The sequence below is a fragment of the Scyliorhinus torazame genome, chromosome 19, assembly GCF_047496885.1.
Source record: "Scyliorhinus torazame isolate Kashiwa2021f chromosome 19, sScyTor2.1, whole genome shotgun sequence".
NCBI classification, from domain to species: Eukaryota; Metazoa; Chordata; class Chondrichthyes; order Carcharhiniformes; family Scyliorhinidae; genus Scyliorhinus; species Scyliorhinus torazame.
In genome coordinates this window covers 142,119,913-142,139,744 of record NC_092725.1, presented here as the reverse complement: position 1 = coordinate 142,139,744, position 19,832 = coordinate 142,119,913, and the positions used below count along the sequence as shown (strand labels likewise).

Below are 19,832 nucleotides of genomic sequence, written 5' to 3'. Positions count from 1 at the left end.
GGGGGGGGGGGGGGGGGGGGGTGGGCGCGCGGGGGGGGGGGGGTCGGAGCCCCAAATCTCTGCAGGCCTGCCACATCCGGATGGTGTTGACAATTAAACAACTCACCGGAGGAGGAGGCTCCACAAACAACCCTATCCACCGTGACGGAGCGCCCAGCACATCGGTGTAAAGGTACACGGCTGAAGCATTTGAAACCATCTTCAGCCAGAAGTGCCGAGTGGATGATCCATCTCGGGTTCCACCCGAGGTCCCAGTTGTCAGTCTTCAGCCAATTCAATTCACTCCATGTGAAATCACGAAATGGCTGAAGACGCTGGGTACAGCAACGGTGCTGACAACATTCCGGCAATAGTACCGAAGACTTGTGTTCCAGAATTAGCCATGCCTGCAGCCAAGCTGTTCCAGTACAGCGACAACACTGACATCTACCCGGCAATGTGGAAATTGCCCAGGTGTGTCCTGTCCACAAAAATCGGGACAAAACCAACCAGCCAATTATCCCCCGTCAGTAAATTAAGGAAAGGAGTCATCAACGGCGCTATCAAACGGCACTTACTCAGCAATAACCTGCTCTCGCACGCTCAGTTTGGGTTATGCCAGGGTCACTCAGCTCCTGACCTCATTACAGCCTTGGTTCATACATGGACAAAAGAGCTGAACTGCAGAGGTGGGGTGAGAGTGACTGCCCTCGACATCAAGGCAGTATTAGACCAAGTGCAGCATTCAGGAGCCCCAGCTAAAATAGGAATCCTCCATTGGTTGGAGTCATACCTAACACAAAGGAGGGTAGTTGTTGGACCTCAATAATTTCAGTCTCGAGACATCACTGCAGGAGTTTCTCAGGGTAGTGTCCTAGGTCCAACCATCTTCAGCTGCTTCATCAATGACATTCCCTGCATCCTAGGTGACAATGTTCAATGTTCAGCACCACCTCACCCTCCTCGTGAGGCTGGCAGCACTGACTGCCACCGCCACCACCTCCCAGGTGCTGGTTAGGAGGACAGGCTTGGGCCCACCCTGGGGAAGACGGTGTACCTCCTCTCCTCATTGGCATCGGAGTACTGGGTACACTTTGACTCCTAAAATCTGGGAGCGGATCTTCTCTGAGCCATCTGTGTGGCTGCAATATGTGTGGTGAGTGGAGTGTTTAATCTGCTCCAGTTGGTCAGGCTCTTCAGCACCAATTCCAGCCCCGGTTGTTACATCTCCCGCTGGGCTGGAATTGCTTCCAATTTATGCTGGCAGAGTGCTAGCCCATTTGCATGTCCTGAATTGCAGAATGAAAACTGAAATGAAATGAAAAATGAAATGAAAATTGCTTACTGTCACAAGTAGGCTTCAAATGAAGTTACTGTGAAAAGCCCCTAGTCGCCACATTCCGGCGCCTGTTCGGGGAGGCTGGTACGGGAATCGAACACTGCTGCTGGCCTGCCTTGGTCTGCTTTCAAAGCCAGCGATTTAGCCCTGTGCTAAACAGCCCCTGAATGAATAGCACTCCCAATGAAAACACGAATCGCATGCTATTCAGTTCCGGCGGGAACGCTTAGTCTCCCAATCGGAGAATCCAACCCACTGTATCACATTCAATTCCAATTGGTTTCAGGACTGTGTGTGTACATGTGGTGAAGTGTTTCTACAGCGCATTTATAATTCAAACCGTAAGTATTTATTTATGTATTCAAGTCTCTTTGATTTTTCTTGCTTTGTGCAATGCCAAATCAGGATAAGAAGATTACTAATAACAAACAATAAATGGGGACGGAGTGGAAGGTCTAGCTTGCTATTCTTTCGCTTCTGGTTTCTGAGCGACAACTCAACTCAAACTGATGGAATTGAAGGGAGAAATTTTAATCCAACCCCTCGGGCGGGAAAGGGTCAGCCGCCTGTTTCACATTTCATCCAATTTTAGTCTCCACCGCAGCTAATGACAAGTAAAATTGGGGAATATAAATATAAAATGACTCCTTGCATGAACTGTACAAAATTAATTTTGACAAATGTAAAGCTGTTTTTGTTGAACCATGACCCGCAGCACAAAACTGCCTGGGTTTTAATAAACTTGAAGAGAGGTTGTTTATTTTTCTCAGCTATTTTCCGTCACTTTATATTTGTCTTGTTAATTTTGAATTTATCTAGACACATGGAACACTTTTTATTCTGCATGCTTGGTTTTCATCGAATTAGACAGGAATGGCATTGTGCTAAAATATACTTTATAATTTTATTTAAATTCTCAACACTCCCTTCCCCGCAGGGCACTTCTTCTCTATCAATTATGTACAGTGAAAATGTAATTAAGAGTAGCACATATCCAATCCCCCCAGCAATTAAAGGTTGTCTAAGATCAGGTACAGTGGGAATCAACACCCCATCGCACGCTGCGGCCCGCAACTTCCCACCTCAATCTATAAAATTCAATTTGTCACTGCTGGAGGCGAGCTTTATTATCAATTTTGCTGCCATCAAAGCAGCAATAATAATAATAATCTTTATTAGTGTCACATGGCAATGAAGTTACTGTGACAATCCCCTCGTCGCCACAGTCCAGCACCTGTTCGGGTACACAGAGGGAGAATTCAGAATGTCCAATTCGCCTAACCGCACATCTTTGGACTGTGGGAGGAAACCGGAGCACCCGGAGGAAACCCACGCAGACACGGGGAGAAAGTGCAGATCTCCGCACAGACAGTGACCCAAGCCAGGAATCGAACCCAGGTCCCTGGCGCTGTGAAGCACAGTGCTAACCACTGTGCTACCATACCGCCCGATAATAAATTGTAGGATAAAAGTATCCTGCTGAAAGTCCATCTCAGTCCCATTGTTTTGGCTGCCTGGCTGCACCTTCTCAAAAGTGCTCTTTTTGAACAAGTGGTAAATTTGATTTACACAGTTAATCGTAAGGCAGCAAACTCCAAATTCCGTCTTTCAATGATCGGTTAAATAACCTGCAACTGAAAAACATTACCGTCAGAAACTTGATATTAAAGATTCAATTTTAGCATAGCGGCACAGTGGTTAGCACTGCTGCCTCACAGCGCCGGGGCCCGGGTTCGAATCCGGCCTTGGGTGACTGTGCAGAGTTTGCACGTTCTTTCCGTGTCTGCGTGGGTTTCCTTCGGTGCTCTGGGTTTCTTCCCACAGTCCAAAGATGTGCAGGTTTAGGTGGATTGGCTTTGCTGAATTGCCCCTAGGTGTGGTTACAGGGATAGGGTGGTGGATTGGGCCTAGGTGGGGTGCCGACTTAAGGGGCCAAAAGGACTCTTTCTCTGCACTGTAGGAATTCCATTATTCTACGGAACTATGGAAATCTTTGCCAAGCAACAGAATCGGAGTAATAATAATAATCGCTTATTGTCACAAGTCGGCTTCAATGAAGTTACTGTGAAAAGCCCCTAGTCGCCACATTCCAGCGCTTGTTCGGAGAGGCCGGTACAGGAATGTGTAATGAATACAAGAAATTTGTATATACACTGTATTATATATATTTGGTGCAGCAATGATTTTAAAAGCCTGGGTTAGGGTATGTATATATCTACTGTAATAACATGTTTTAATTCCTGGTTTAAAGGAAAAACAGATACTGTGGCTGCAAAAAATGCAATTAAGATGTCCTAAAATGAGATCATCGTTATTTCAAACCATGCTTATGTGTACATTGAGAGGTTTTTGTTGTGATTTCTGGGGGAGTAAATAATTAGACGCGCTGTTTAATCTTCAGTAATTAGGTCATAGGATTTGAGTGGGATAAAAATAAAGTAATGAGAGGGCCAGGTTTGTGGCAGTCAGTATGGAGGTTGTTCTCTGGAAGTTGTGAGCTGAACAACAGTTTATGCAGAAGGCTGTCAGAGATTCAGCATTAATCTGACAGGATCTCTCTCTCTCTTCAAGTTGTCTCTCAAAACATCTTTCTATCCAAGGATAGGCAAGTAATCCTGTGTTTGTTAATTTTATTTAAAAGTGGGTTTTGACCTGTGATGGGTTTTGCTTGATTAGAGATAAAAATGGTGGCAGTTAGGAATTAGTGTTTCATTTGATTGTGAAGTATTGTTTATGCTAATTGTAAGCTATATTTTGGTGCTGATAAGGGTAGTTTAATACTGCAGTAATAATAAAGTTAGTTTTAATATAACATATCCCTATTTGTGTGTACAATCAGTCTGGGGTGAAGTATCCTTTCCTCACAGTGTTACAATTTTTTTTTAAAGTGATTGGGGTTAGGGTACCACTGTCTGGTATCCCAGCAAATGTTGGGGTCTGGTCCGGGATCTAATATATGTAACCAATCAGAAACACAATACCTTGCTGAAATTTCTTGAAGTAGAAAGGTCTTTGTCTTTCATATGCCAAGTTACCAAGTCTGGTATTCACTGAAACTGATCCCAAAGTGTCCCGGACAGCAGACCAATCACCTGTAACTACTGATCAACACTGGCTCCAGATCCCCAAATATCTCAATTTTCATTTCTTATTTTCATATTCAAATTGCTACACGCTCTTGCCACTTCCCAACTCCAGCCCTACAAACGCCTGTGAACTTTGTATTACTCTCAATCTGTCCTGTTGTGCATACCTCACTTCCTATCTCAGCCCTAAGCCCTATAATTCCCCTCTGAACACCCTCTGCTTCATTCTGCACCTTAAGGCACCTTAAGACCCTCTTTAAAACCTATTGTTCTGGGTGATGTTGAGCTTCTTGACTGCTGCCCTCGTCGAGCAAGTGGAGAGTATTCCATCACAATCCGGACTTCTGCCTTTGTGTTGAATGCAGGAAATTATTCTGTATTATATTTTATAGCTGTTGCAGTAATGTTATCTAAAACCCTGGTTTCAGATACATAGACAGTAGGTCAACTACAGCTGTGATTAAGGGGTTGTAAATGTGAGCCAATCATTTGTTTTAACCATTTACTAGTTTACAGATAGATGGCTAATGGAACATTATTTTGATTTTGGAGGATCCTGGGGTGTAGATGATTTATGAAGGTTGGTGCTTAGTCCTCGATAAACAGGTCATGGGAAATCTTAGTGGGAGGAGACTGAATGCTTTTACGATGAAAATAAGGGGTGGAGCGAGATCTCTTTCTAGTTTTGCAGTTTGTAATAGGATTTTAGTCTTCAGCTGGCTCCTGAACGTTTTACTCCAAAGTCTTTGCACAGAGAAAAGCAAGTAAACCTGATTGTTAACTTTATTTCAAAGTATTTTCGAACTATATCAGTTTACTGAATTGGAATATACATATAGTTGCAGATGTGGGAATTTAAAGTTTATTTCCTTTTAGTTAAGAACTGTAAATCTGTTACTTTGTTGTTAATGTGTGATTCTGTGCTTAAAGTGAAGTTTGTTTTAAAAGTCTAAAGATGTGTAGGTTAGATGGATTGGCCATGATAAAATCGCCCCTCAGTGTCCAGGGCTATACAGGTTAGGTGAGGTTATAGGAATAGGGCGGGCATTGGATCTGGGTAGAGTGCTCAGGGTTAGTGCAGACTCTATGGGCCGAATGGCCTCCATCTACACTATAAAGATTCTATGGGCGGGATTCTCCAATAATGGAGTTATGTCCCCACGCCCAGATGAAAAGGGGCGCCAACCACTCCAGCGTCAACAGTCCCCGATAATGAGGAATGCTGCCCTTCCTAAGGGGCTAGGTTGGCGCTGGAGTGGTCCCCGCAGCTTCAGCCGGCGCGGAATGGCCGGCGCCAGTTCACACATGTGCGCTATGGCTGGCATGATTCCGTGCATGCGTTCCCTTCTCCGCGCCGACCCCCGGGCAATATGGCGGAGCCCTACAGGGGCCTGGCGCGGAGGAACATAGGCCCCCACGGAACCAGCCCATGGTAGATCCTGATCGTGGGCCTCCCCCCCGAAGTCGGATACCCCCTCCACGACGGTCCCCGCAGACACACCTTCCAGGTCCCGCCGTGTGGGACCCGAATTACCCACGCCAGCGGGACTCGGCCCGTCGGGGCCCGGAGATCGCCAGGGGGGCCGCTTTCAACGGACCCCGTCCGGCGCGGCGGGAATCCCGCGGGCGCCAGAGAATGGGCGTGGGAGAATTGGTAAGCCGACGTCAGGGCGGTGGGGCACGATGCTTGTGGCCCCCCAGGGATTCTCTGACCCCGCGTGGGATCGGAGAATCCCAGCCTATGATTCTAACGTAAAAGATACCATATTGGTCAGTGCTGTCACTCGTGGGGCAAAGTATCGTTCCCTCGCAGGTTTTACAAATTGTCTGGGATCCGAACACCTTGTAGATGGTGGACAAGGAGACGAGTTACTTATCACCGAATTCCTAGTCTCTGACCACAGCGTTGATGGGGCTGGTCCTGCTCTATTTCTAGTCAATGATGATCACCAGGATGTTGATAGCGATTCAATGGTGACAATGCCATTGAATGACAAGGGGAGATAGTTAGACATCCTCTTGTCAGAGATGGTCCTTGTCCTGTACTTGTGGCTTGAATGTTATTTGCCATTTATCAGCCTAGGTTTAAATGCTGCCCAGGTCCGCCTCAGAGCAGCTAAAGACTGCTTCACTGTCTGAGGAATTGTGACTGGAACAGAACATTCTGTATTCACTGGTGAGTATCCCCACATTTCTGATCTAATCATAGGAGGAGGGTAATTGATGAAGGTGTTTGAGCCTAGAACACTGACCTGAGGAACTCCTGCAATTACGCCTTGGGTTTGAGATGATTGGCCTCCAACAACTACAGCAATCTTCCTTTGTGCTCCAGCCAGTGGAGACTTTACCCTAAATTTCCATTTTTTAAATTTTAAGATTTCTTGATGCTACACTTAATCAAATGCTTTCTTGATGTCAAGAGGAGCCAGTCTCATCTCTGGAATACAACTCTTTAGTCCATATCTGCACAAAACCTGTAACAAGATCTGGAGTAGAGTTGAGTTGAGCACCAGTGGGCATGTTTTTCTTGAGTAACTATTACTTAATAGCACCATCGTCAACACCTTCCAGTACCTTCCTGAAGTTGGGCAGCAGGACATTGGAGCAATAATTGATCGAATTGGATTTGTTGCGATTGTTGGGAAACAGGATGTACTCAGTCAATTATCCACATTGTGGTATAGATGTCAATGTTGTAGTCTCTGTGCAATGGCTTGACAAGCAAGGCTAGTTCTGGAGTACAAGTTTCATCATTACAGTCAGGATGTTGGAGGGTTCATAGGCTTTGTTGTATCCAGTCCCTTTACCTAGTTTTTGATATCATGTGGAGTAAAGTAAATTGACTGAAGACTGGCATCTGTGATGCTGAGGGTCTCAGCAAGGGGCCCAGATGGAACATCCACTTGGCACTTCTGCTGGAAGATATTTTTTAAAGCGTCAGCCTTGTCTATTGCACTCACATGCTGGGCTCTGCTATCAATGAGGTTGGAGATACTCATGAAGCTCCCTCCTCTTCCCATTAGTTCAATTGTCCATCACCATTCATAATTGGATGTAGCAGAACTGCAGAACTTTGATCCGATCACGATTCTCGAGCCACACTTGGAAGGTGAGATGGGATCGGTCCTTGGATTCCACCTCCGACACCACCTCCCCGTCTCTCTCCATACCCTCAAAATTTCCCTGGACGCGGCCTGCCTCCGTAACTGATGTGCTAACTTCTGACTTGCCTTCTTCCCGTACTCATACTGCACCCCCCTTGTCCTGCGCAGCTGCCCCACCATTCTCAACCTATTGAATTGCCCCTGTAGATTTTTCCTTCTCGCCAATCCATTCGTGGTGCGTGCCCTCGAATACTCCCTGTCCACCTTGACTATCTCATCCAATAAACGCTCACATCCCTCCCTTCTTTTCCTATCCTCATGTGTCTTAAATAAGATAATCACCCCCTGGACCACCGCCTTCAGTGCCTCCCAAAATGTGGTCAACACTTCCCCGTTCTGGTTCAACTTCACATAGTCCTTAATCACCGACCGCACATTATCACAGAACCCTCTATCGGCCAACAACCCTGACTCAAGCCTCCACTCCAGCCTCTGCTCGCATCCCAATCTAAGTCGATCCTCCAGCCAGTGGGCCACATGATCCAGAATTACTATCCCCGCATACTCTGCCCCTTCTACCCCTCCCAATACCTCCTGGCTCACCACGAGGAAGTCAGTTGTGGAGTATACTCTGAAAACATGGGAGAAGGAGTACTCCCTTCCCCCTGGGTTCTTAAAATGCCACAGGTCCACCATGCCCGTCCTTTCCATGAACCCACCAAGCTCCTTTGCCATCCACAAGCTTCCCATGGACCTGGGGCTCGACCTGTCCACCTTCTGCTCCAGCACACAATTAAAGTCTCCTCCCATAATTAACGGATGTGTGGCCAAATCCAGGAACGCTGTCAGCAACCCCTTCACAAACCCCACATCATCCCAATTCACCAACACCACCGGCCCCTCCAAGACCCCGCTCACCATCACATATCTCTCCTCGGGTCCCTCACTTCCTTTGCACTCATACACCCCGTCTTCTTGCTCACCAACCCCCGGAACTTCGATTCAAACCCCGAGAGAAATACCTCACCCACCCATCCCTTTCTTAACCTGACCTGATCCTTCACACCGAGGTGGGTCTCCTGCAGAAAGACCACCCTCGCCTTCACTTCCAGGACTCGGATGTTAGTACACCTTTCCTCCCAGAAGATGCAGAGAATCCATCTCAAGACAGAGTTGATGGTATCTCTCCAGTCCCTTGTGGTGGCATCTGTATGCATCCCAAGTTTCTGAGTCTTAAAGAAGAGTTGGGAGGAGGCCTGCCTTGTATACGGGGATCTTGGTGTCAGCATGGATGTCGCAGTCGTCAAAGACTCTCATCCTTAGGCATCCAAAGGAGGTGCTCGCAGAATGGATACGATGATGGATCTCCGCACAGATGGCAGCCTTAGCCAAGAGGTGGCTCCCCAGGTTTGGGAAATGTTCCACATTTGGGAGGATTTCGCCACTGGTCTTGAGGGAGAGACTGGATCTTGCCCTGGGTGGGTTGGTAAACGACTCCTTGAGTTGACGCCGGGACCAATTATATGGTATGCTTCTGCGAAGATGTCAAACACAGCTTGGAGATTCCCTCCTGAGAGTGGAGAGGGCGCTGTCACCCGCAAACTGAAGCTCTACAAGCGATGTCAGTGTCACTTTCTTCTTGGATTTTAACCAGTTGAGGGTTTTCCATTCATCCTGTAGATGATGTCCACTCCACTGGAAAGCTTGCTCTTGACAAGGTGAAGAATGGTGATGATGAGGATGGAGAAAAGGGTGGGAGTGATGACACATCCGTACTTGCCTCAGTCTTGACCTCGAAGGTTCCGTCTTATTTCCGTCAGTGAAGACTGTCTCCGACATCTGATCCCGGAGGAATCGGAGAATGTTGCTGAATTTCTCTGGACAAGCCGGCCCTTGACTGGGTTTTCCATAGCACTTCCTGATTGACTGAATCAAAAGCCTTAGTCAGATCGATGAAAGCCATGGAGGGTGGTTGATATTGAGATGGCATTTCTCTACAAGTTGTCGAGCAGTGAAAATCATCCCGCTGTTTCACAGTTTGCTCGGAAGCCACACGATCGGAAGGATTTCTTCAGAGACTGGGAGAAGGCGGCTAGCGAGGATTTGGGCGATGATCTTCCCAGCGCTGGAGTAGGGAAATTCCACAGTAGTTCCCACAGCCCGCTTTGTCTCCTTTCTTGAACATGGTGGTGATGGTGGCATCCCCGAGGTCGGCCGGGATGTCTTCGCTGTCCCAGATTTTCAGCAACAGCTGGTGGAGATAACGAGCAATGTCTTCTTCGCCAAGTTTGAAAACCTCAACCAGCATCCTGGCCATTCCTGCGCCTTTTCCATTCTTCATGTGTTTAAAGGCGGCTTCTCTTCGTCCATGCATGGTGAGAGTCCAAGATCATCTTTGATGGGGAGTTGGGGGATTTCCTCAAGCACGCCTCATCTATGAATGTTTCACGGTTTCCGATTTTCTTTGAAGTGTTCTCTCCATCGAAGGCTGATGTTTTCTCTGTCTCTCCTATCCTTACTCTGTACCAGTTTGAGGACTAGGCTTGGGTCCATATATTGCCTTGGTGGCTCTGAAGCAGACCCGGGTGTCGCGTTTGTCCATGAGGAGTTGCAGTTCCATAGCTTTCTCAGTCCACCATTGATGAGCTCTCCTCTTTGCCTTGCTTGTGTTGACATTTTACCAGGTGCAGAGAGCTTTCCTCTGCTTGCCGATGAGGTCTTGGATGGTGTGCTCGTTCTCGTGGAACCAGTGTTGGTGTTCCTTGGTCTTGTGACCAATGGTTTCTTCACAGGTTGGGATGATGCTCGTTCTTCAGCTCGTTCCAGTTTTCCTCCACTCCATCAAAATGGACACTTTGGAGATTTTGAGAGAAGACGTTGTTGGAAGTTCACTGGCATGTTTGGCTCTTGAAGCCGTTCAACATCTTCTGCTGTTTCTGGTGGAGTTTGTTGGACATAGAGGAGCGGATGAGCCAATGGCCTGTCCAGCAGTCGGTCAGCTTGAGGGTATCCTTTTGGTCTCGGAATTGGATGATGACCAAGAAATCGATCATGTGCCAGTGATTTGAGCGTGGATGTCTGCTGAAAGTCTTGGAAAAGTGTGTTAATGATGACAAGCTGGTGTTCTGCGTATTTGGTGAGCAGGAGAACCCCATTGTCGTTGCAATTCCCAACCCCTTCCTTTCCGATGGTTCCTGGAGAGTCCTTTCCAACCCTGGTATTGAAGTCCCCAAGGAGGAGGATCTTATCTTCCTTAAGAATGTTGGAGAGTATGGTGTCCAGGAAGGAGTAAAGGCCTTCTCTGGACTCATCATTGGCGTCAAGGGTTGGGGGCACAGGCACTCACAACTGTTGCCTCCTGGTTCTTGCCAGGTTGTAGACCGAGGGTCATGAGCACTGGTTGATACCGACAGGGAGCTCTGCGAGCCGGTTGATGACGAAACCAATTCCATGTGCCCGGGGCTGATCCCTGGGTTTTCCTCTCCAGAAGATGGTGCAACAACCACCATTTTCCCGCAGCGGCCGTTCGCCTGCTCTTCGGGTCTCTTTCAGGGCAGTGATGTCAATGTTAAAGTGCCTGAGTTCACGGCAACAAGGGCAGTTCTCCGTTCGAGTCGATTGTTTGTCTCATTATAGGGTTCATGCATTCCAAGTTACGAAATTGAGCTTAACACTGATTTTCTGACTGCAGGTAGAGGAGCTGCTGGATGTGGTTTTCCAGCCAGATTGGAGACGGAACAGACTATTGTGACGGCACCTTTTCCAGCCCTTTCCACATGCGGGAGGAAGGGGGGGGGGGGAGCAGAGTGGACCCTGATGAGGGCTGCTGAGTTGTGCAGAAAGCTGCCGAAACGTTCTCCAGTTCCTATTCAGAGCGAGACGACTGAATCAAACTCCACCCCCCACCTGCAGGTCCGAAGCTGGGGCTTCCAGATCTCACGGTCAAGGCCCCATCACCTCTCGGCAATCACCGCAGGGCTTGTCTGTGTGGGGTGCTATGCTGGTGTCCTCTAGGTAGACACTTGGTGTGGGGCATCTTTTAACGTGGGTTTGCCGTTGCACATCTGTAGACACGTGATCCTTGACAGAGTGTAGGTCCAGTTCCAGAGGCGAGGGAACCTCGATAACTGGGGTTCTATCTACCGCTGCAGCCTTCATCCGCCATCTGGTTGATACCAGAAGAATATCTTCCATCTGATCCGTCGTTGAGGACTTGTTTTGGATTGTGGTCTGTCTGGTTCCTCCCCTCCGACCTTACCGTCATGGGTGACCCTGCCAGGAGCTTAAGACTCCCAATGGCATTGCACTCGGGATCAACAGGACGTTGAAGCCCCTCCACCCGGGCAAGATGGCAATCCAAGGAAAGAAATCCTATTTTGGGCTGATCAGAATAACAGAGACCGTTACATGGCCCGCTCTTCAAATCCCTCTCTCAACACATACCTGAAACCTGACAATTTTCCACTCCCTCCCAGTCTCAACTTTACATTTTTTTCCAAACCACTTTCCTATTTCAGGAAACCAAAATCAAATATTTTACAACTCCTGCTTACTCCGGTTCAGTCTTACACCACTTCCAATGTCACCCTGTTGCTGTTCTCCCAGACATTGTCCTGGACTCCACCACAGACTTCCCAATCTTTCTGTTTCAGGATTGCTCCCTCCTCTAATCTTACACGATGCTATTTCCTCCCTTCTCCCTCTTAAGCACGGTGTTATTTTTTTGAAGGAAATAAAATGCACATTAACGTGTGCATCGATGAAACATTTGAAACATATAAACCACAAATGTTGCTGCTCAGGGGCATGGGCATAATTTCAAAATATCTGCACAAATTATTAGATAGAATGAAAACAGAACTCTGTTTATGTGAAGCAGCAGATAGAACGGTGTTAAAAAGTTAAATATTTAAAGTGAAGACAGATTGACTGTTGTAAGGTAACTGCAGCAAAAGGCATTTATAATACTTTGGTTCAAACTCCGATCCACTGTCTAAATTACAACAGCAGTTTCAAAATAATCAGTGGTACATTTAATATAAGATAGTTTCATTTCTCGTGTTGAAATCACACAGAGCTTGTTCTGTCCCTTGCCAGTCCTCTCGCCGTCATTCATGGATACAGAGTTTGCACGTCATTGCCAACATCTTGCATTATGAAATACATCCTTAGCATTGTGCTATTTACAAACACTTTAGCAACTCTGCCAAATATTATTTACAGATGCAGTGTGCTATATCCCCACATAATTAAGTGTTTTGTGTCTCGTACATGTTTGTAGAGTAAAAGTGGCCTGTGCGGAACAATAGGTTGCGTGAGAAAAACAGCATACCATTGACAAAACACAAACCACCATCTTCAAAAACATTCAGCACCTCATTCTTTAAAAATGCCATTCACTAAAAACCTGCTGATGAACAAGTAACAATCGTCATAACATCAATTAAACAAGTGCCTCAATGTATATTTTACAAGTCCCCAACAACAAAGATTCTTGTGAAAAAGAAATCACAAACCTCTAAGAAACCTCAGTCATCAAATCTTCCAACTGTACACGTTTCCCCTCTCACAGGGACTTTGCCTTCTCAACTTACAAACTTTCAGCAAATATACTTTGTGTCTCTGTACATGTGTGACTTCAAAAATTACCCCTTCTCATGAACTTCCTTTCATAGGGTGCGTGTGCACAGATTTAAAAGATTTCAACAGGGTCCAGTGCATTGGGTCAGGAAGGAAAATTGGGCCAATTTGAAATTTTTTAAAAATTTGTTCATGGGATGTGGCTGTGCCAGCTTTTGCCCATCCCTAATTGCCCTCGAGGGGGTAGTTAAGCATCAACCCCATTGCTGTGGATCTGGAGTCACGTGTAGGCCAGACCAGGTAAGGACAGCAAATTTCCTTCCCTAAAGGACATTAGTGAACCAGATGGGTTTTTACGACAATCGACAATGGTTTTGTGGTCATCGCTAGACTTTTAATTCTAGATATTTTATTGACTTTAAATTCTATCACCTACCGTGGTGGGATTCAACCCCAGGTCCCCAGATCATATTCCTGGGTTTCTGGATTACTAGTCCAGCAACAATACCACTATGCCAACCTCTTTCAGTAGAGATTGGTCAGTTGTCTCTATAATATTGAATGCGAATCCCTACAAAAGCATTAAGTTTAATTTACAAATTGCTTTAAATGCTAGAAGTTTACAATTATATTTTAGCATCGTTGCTGCAAGGATATAAAACCTCGGCTCATCGTCAAACAATGCTCAATGATAAAACTGAAACACATAAACGCACATTATATATTTATTTATCTTCTCCCTCCTCCTACTTACAACTGTGTTTGAATCTTCAGATTTCAATTCTCAGGCTTCAGCACCCCATTTTTTAAAATCTCTACATGGCAATTATTAAATTTTGACACTATGAATCCAAATTTGTTGTACAAAAATAAATTATTGAATAAAATGAATGAAACTGACTCTAAAAGATCTACACATTTTTTATGAAGGAACATAGAAGGTGGCAGCACCCAGAAAACAGCAGCACATCAGGCAGCTCCCGCCCAGGAACTTCACTTTTAACCTTTTCCACACGGTTTTTGAAGGATGTTGGGGCGACGATTTAAATAATTTGATGGGATAAGGCTCCAATATTGTGGAAATGCCAGGGAAATCCCGGTCGAAGAAACCAGCAAGCAAAGAATCGTCGTCCGATTCAGAAATCTCTCGGGTTCGTCGGTTGATAAAATGGCCGCTGCCGAAGCCAAGGTTGCCTCGTTGATGATCGAGATGCTTATGGGCATCTTTGCTGAAGAATTCAAAAAACAACGGCAGGCTGTCTCCGAGGACCTCCATAATTAATTGAGAAGGCCCTAAGCTCTTATTTGATTGGCGCCAGCAAAGAAGAACGAAATGGTGAAGGCACAGGTCGCAATTTTGCAGGGTGTAGAAGTGGCTCTTTCGACGCAGAGCAATCGGATTGTCTCTTGGAGGCTGAGATGGCAATGTTGTTGTGTGCCAAGGTGGGCGACATGGAGAATCGCTCCAGGAGGCAGAATCTCAGAGTCGTGGGGCTGCTGGAAGGAGTGGACGGCCCAAACCCAACTGAATATATGTCAAAGGTGTTTGGGAGGATGGTGGGGGAGGGTGGACAGTTGTCCCCTCGCGAGCTGGATTGGGCCTGCCAAAAGCCTCGTCCAGGAGAGCCACTCATAAATTGTAATTGTCGTGCTTTAGTTCTTCTGTATCTAAACCAGCTTGGGTCACTGTCTGTGCGGAGTCTGCATGTTCTCCCCGTGTCTGCGTGGGTTTCCTCCGGGTGCTCCGGTTTCCTCCCACAAGTGCTGAAAGACGTACTGTTAGGTAATTTGGGCATTCTGAATTCTCCCTCTGTGTACCCGAACAGGAACTTCATTGCAGTGTTAATGTAAGTGTACTTGTGACAATAAAGATTATTTTTATTAAACTGTGTTTGTGAGCCAGACGTCGCACTTGAAACATCTGGGGCAAGTGTGTGATAATAAATACCCTTTTTTTTAAAAAACACTCCCGAAAAGTTTGTTGCTGGGATTATTTAACGTGGACAATCTCTCTCTCAGAGGGTACGGAAACACATGCCTTTTATATACAAGCATATTGATTATGGGGAAAGACATCTATTTTGTCCATGACAGTTGTCCAGACTACACCTTGGCCTCTGCTAATATCACTCATATGCTTGCCAGAAGGACAGGGGAGAATGTGGTCTGGGGGGAGCTCCTGTCTGCCTGCTGTAAATTCCAGACGTCCACGTTGTGATTTTTCATAGAATGTCGCTATAAAAATGGAAACGGCGGAGGAGCGGGCAGGAATCAGTTAGGAGATGTATTAAATTATTGTGTTCCTTCACTTGGTTTTTCCCTCAGTTGGTATTTATTTTCAAAAAAGCCAATCACACATTGCCATTGCGCATTAAGACTTTAACAAGAAAGGCGATTAGTGTTCCATTATCTCAAAAATAGCAACTTTTGATGAAGTCAGGATGGCTTGTTTAGATTTGATAAAAATAATGCAAAAATTATAAACCAAATATAGGTGGTAAAAAGGTTAACATTTTACTAATATGATTTTTTTTTAGAAATAGCAGATATCTGAGAACAGATACAGCTGTCCTTGGCTTCCTGGAACTGTTTTCAGCTGTTCCAATGAATGCTACTCAGAAATCAACGGCAACAAAATTAAAATACCAAAAAATTATTCGGCATCAGTTGATTCAATAAGACCTTTTAACTGATTTATGACAATCTGACTAACTTAGGAAGTGTTAGTTTAAATGACAATTTAAACTTTTGCCAAGGGTGAAGGTCAAACTATATATTTTCCCTTGAAAACAGCCAGCCAATTGTTGTCTCCATTTAAACTCAAGTAACCTTTTCTCCTCTTACTGACTCGAGCAGAAAAACAAAAAGTCCTTCTGTATTCTTAAAGGGTAGAAAGGTCATTTTTTTGTTTTGGTTTATCACAATTATTAGTTACCACAAGACAGTTCAACACATGTGGTCTTGTTCCATGAAATACCTCAAAATACTGTCACAATGCTGCTTAATACACATCCTATTTAAAATAAATTAACTTCAGCCAATAAACACAAATTTGAAAGCATTTTGTACAGCTCAGTGGATAATTCACCAACCTGCCTATACACCGAGGTGAAGTACCAAATTTGATCATTAGCCGGTGTTAAGTTGGCTGTTGTCACTTAGGGCTAGGATAGAAGGACTACAGTTGGCTTCAGTTGCCCTTGGGGTGCTTAAAGGGGTAAACAGGATGCATATTCCTGACCTCCAACTCGTGATCGCTGCAGGAAAGTATGCCTGAATAGATGTTGGGCAGGGGGAGGTCGAAGTTCAAATAGAGGGTTTAACAACCGGTTCATCTTGACAGCTCCAGCCGACACTCGAAGAGTGACCAACTGGACACATTTTGTTTGTGCTCTTGAAAGCAGACCCATGATGAGTCAGTACCTCCAAAAACATTGCAGCAAAACATTGAGGATAAATATACATTAATTTATATGTTTGAGACTATGTTCTATAGCGATACTTCCGACATTGGTATTAAACAAGTATGTGCACTTAGAAGAAACTTCCACGTGACTGAAGGTGTTTCACAAGGCAGGACATTGGAAACCAACAGGAGATGAAAGAAAGATGTGTATACACACACATGTACACACGCATGTAGACACGCACACACAGAACCCCGAGGTCAGTCCGAAAAGCACCCATTGACCAATTACCGGTCCTCTCATTGCAGTCCTTCAGCAACTTCCAAATCATGCTCTCACATTCCCTATAATGTTAGTGGCTTTAATTGTATCAACACTCACATAACCCCTCATCAAATATGCGTTCCATTCCTTAGAACTTGGAATTCCCAAGAATTCAGCCAACTTTGAGCTGTAAACTCCCATTCTCATTTTGAAAACTACAATATACTGTTATAATTTATAACTCATTTGTAACACAATTCTTTCACACACATCAATGTGCATACAATTCTTTCATAGAATTATCACAGAATTTACAGTGCAGAAGGAGGCCATTCAGCCCATCGAGTCTGCACCAGCTCTTGAAAAGAGCACCCAAGCCCACACTTCCACCCAATCCCTGTAACCCAGTAACCCCACCTACCCATTTTGGATACTAAGGGCAATTTATCATGGCCAATCTACCTAACCTACACATCTTTGGACTGTGGGGGGGAACCGGAGCACCCGGAGGAAACCCACGCACACACGGGGAGGACGTGCAGACTCCGCACAGACAATGACCCAGCGGGGAATCGAACCTGGGACCCTGGAGCTGTGGAGCAACTGTGCTAACGACTATGCTACCGTGGTGCCCCTTTGAAATTGTCAGGTCGATTAGCAAAAACAGTTCATAAACTTGTTGATCATTTTTCTATCATTACATTATGACCAAAAGCAGAGTTAAGCCATAACGTCAATCACCCTCTTTAATAAATCGAAACATTTGAGTGGTGCTATTCATTTATCAAATTGTTTCCTGTGGCAGATGTATAACTATTATTTCATCATGGTATCATGGAGCTGATTTATGAAGATGTGAGCATCACTAACAAAGCCCGCATTATTTTTTTTTAATTCATTTACGGGATGGGGGGTGTCGCTGGTTAGGCCGGCATTTATTTCCCATCCCTAGTTTCCCTTCAGGTGGGGGTGAGCTGCCTTCTTGAACTGCTGCAGTCCCTCGGGTGTAGGTACATCCACTGTGCTGTTAGGGATGGAGTGTCAGGATTTTGATCCAGTGACAGTGACGGAACGGCGATATATTTCCAAGTCAGGGTGGTGAGTGACCTGGAGGGGAACCTCCAGGTGGTGGGGTTCCCAGGTGTCTGCTGCCCTTGTCCTTCTAGATGTTAATGGTCGTGGGTTTGGAAGGTGCTGTCGAAGGAACCTTGGTGAGTTACTGCAGTGCATCTTGTAGATGGACTGTTCATCGGTGGTGGAGGGAGGGAATGTTTGTGGAAGGGGGAAGCAATCAAGCGGGCTGCTTTGGCCTGGATGGCGTCGAGCATCATCTTGAGTGTTGTTGGAGCTGCACTCATCCAGGCAAGTGGAGAGTATCCCATTACACTCCTGACTTGTGCCTTTTAGATGGTGGACAGGGTTTGAGGGGGGGGGGGGTCAGGAGGTGAGTTATTCACCGTAGGATTCCTTGCCTTTGAATTTCTCTGGTAGCCTCAGTATTAACATAGCTAGTACAATTCAGTTTCTGATCAATTATAACCCCCAGAATATTGATTGTGGGGGATTCAGCGATGGTAATGCCATTGAATGTCAAGGGGTGATTGTTAGATCCTCTCTTGTAGGAGATGGTCATTGCCTGGTGCAACATGCCACTTGTCAGCCCAGCCTGGATACTGTCCAGGTCTTGCTGCATTTGGACAGGGACTGCTTCATTATCTGAGGAGTTGCGAATGGTGCTGAACATTGTGCAGTCATCCGCAAACATCCCCACTTCTGACCTTCTGATGGAAAGGAGGTCATTGATGAAGCAGCTGAAGATGGTTGGGCCGAGGACACCACCCTGAGGAACTCCAGCAGTGATGTCCTGGAGCTGAGATGATTGATCTCTGAACACCACAACCACCTTCCTCTGTGCCAGGAATGACTCCAACCAGCGGAGAGTTTTCCCCCGGATTCCCACTGACTCCAGTTTAGCTCGGAGTCCATTGATGTCATACTCGTCAAATGCTGCCTTGATGTCAAGGGCAGTCAGTCTCACCTCACCTCTGGCATTCAGCTCTTTTGTACATGTTTGAACCAAGGCTGCATTAAGGTCAGGAGCTGAGTGACCCTGGTGGAACCCAAACTGAGCATCTGTGAGCAGGTTATTGCTGAGTAAGTGCCGCTTGATAGCACGGTTAATGACTTCTTCCATCACCTTGCTGATGGAGAGTAGACTGATCGGGTGGTCACTGGCTGGGCTGGATTTGTCCTGTTTCTTGTGTACAGGACACACTTGGACAATATTTCACATTGCCGGGTAGAAGTGTTGTTGCTGTACTGGAACAGCCTGGCTAGGGGTGCGGCAAGTTCTGGAGCAGAAGTCTTCAGTCCTATTCCCAGAATATTGTCAGGGCCCGTAGCCTTTGCAGTATCCAGTACATTAAGCCGTTTCTTGATACCACATGGAGTGAATCATATTGGCTGCACATCTGTGATGCTGGGGATCTCTGGAGGAGACCGAGACGGATCATCCACTTGGCACTTCTGGCTGAAGATCATAGAATTTACAGTGCAGAAGGAGGCCATTCGGCCCATCGAGTCTGCACTGGCTCTTAGAAAGAGCACCCTACCCAAACCCACACCTCCACCCTATCCCCATTACCTAGTAACCCCACCCAACACTAAGGACAATTTAGTATGGCCAATCCACCTAACCCGCACATCTTTGGGCTGTGGGAGGAAACCGGAGCACCCGGAGGAAACCCACACAGACACGGGGAGAACGTGCCGACTCCACACAGACAGTGACCCAAGCTGGGATGTTTAACCTGAAGCCATGAGACTTCATGGGGTCCAGAGTCGATGTTGAAGACTCCAAGGGCAACTCCCTTCCGACTGTATCCCGCTGTGCCGCCACCTCTGCTGGGTCTGTGCTGCCGGTGAGACAGGTCATGCCCAGGAATGGTGATAGTGGTGTCTGGGACATTGTCTGTAAGGTATGATTCCGTGAGTATGATTGTGTCAGGCTGTTGTTTGACCAGTTTGTGAGACAGCTCGCCCAACTTTGTTACAAGCCCCCAGATGTTAGTGA

At 46.2% G+C, this 19,832-nt stretch overlaps 1 protein-coding gene across 3 annotated transcripts in view; it reads right to left on the bottom strand.

The window, feature by feature from the left end:
• Positions 1 to 19,832, bottom strand: part of dusp16 (dual specificity phosphatase 16) — a 166,214-nt gene that overhangs the window by 113,793 nt on the left and 32,589 nt on the right. The window contains exon 1 of one of the 3 annotated variants that reach the window (XM_072485346.1): positions 16,181 to 16,197. The exons of the other annotated variants lie outside the window; for them this stretch is intronic. The gene's annotated coding sequence lies outside the window, so the exon portion shown is untranslated. Of the gene's footprint in view, positions 1 to 16,180; positions 16,198 to 19,832 lie in introns of those variants that run through there. 3 annotated transcript variants of the gene reach the window in all.